Here is a 277-nt window from a genome sequence, read left to right as displayed (position 1 = left end):
AGTTCTCTTTTACCACAATCCTGTGTTTTAAGTCTCTGTGTGAAGTACATACATCCACTTCACACTTTAAATGATGCATAATATTACCTGGGGATGAACTTAAAATTATTTTTCAATTTTTTATTACAGAAATGCTCAGAAAACTTTTATGCCTCTCTCCATGTCACACAATTGAAAATTTCTATAATATATATTCATAAATGATAGTGGTTTGCATTGTAAAAATTAATACATGTTATATTTTAATATTAATTACCTACATCTGTTTTCCCAATAG

At 27.4% G+C, this 277-nt stretch overlaps 1 pseudogene; it reads right to left on the bottom strand.

Moving 5' to 3' along the window:
• The window catches only part of LOC103610732, a 13398-nt pseudogene that overhangs the window by 1272 nt on the left and 11849 nt on the right, over window positions 1-277 (bottom strand).

Source organism: Galeopterus variegatus, unplaced genomic scaffold, assembly GCF_000696425.1.
Source record: "Galeopterus variegatus unplaced genomic scaffold, G_variegatus-3.0.2 Scaffold11676, whole genome shotgun sequence".
In the NCBI taxonomy this organism is placed as follows: domain Eukaryota; kingdom Metazoa; phylum Chordata; class Mammalia; order Dermoptera; family Cynocephalidae; genus Galeopterus; species Galeopterus variegatus.
This window is presented reverse-complemented; position numbering and strand designations above follow the sequence as displayed.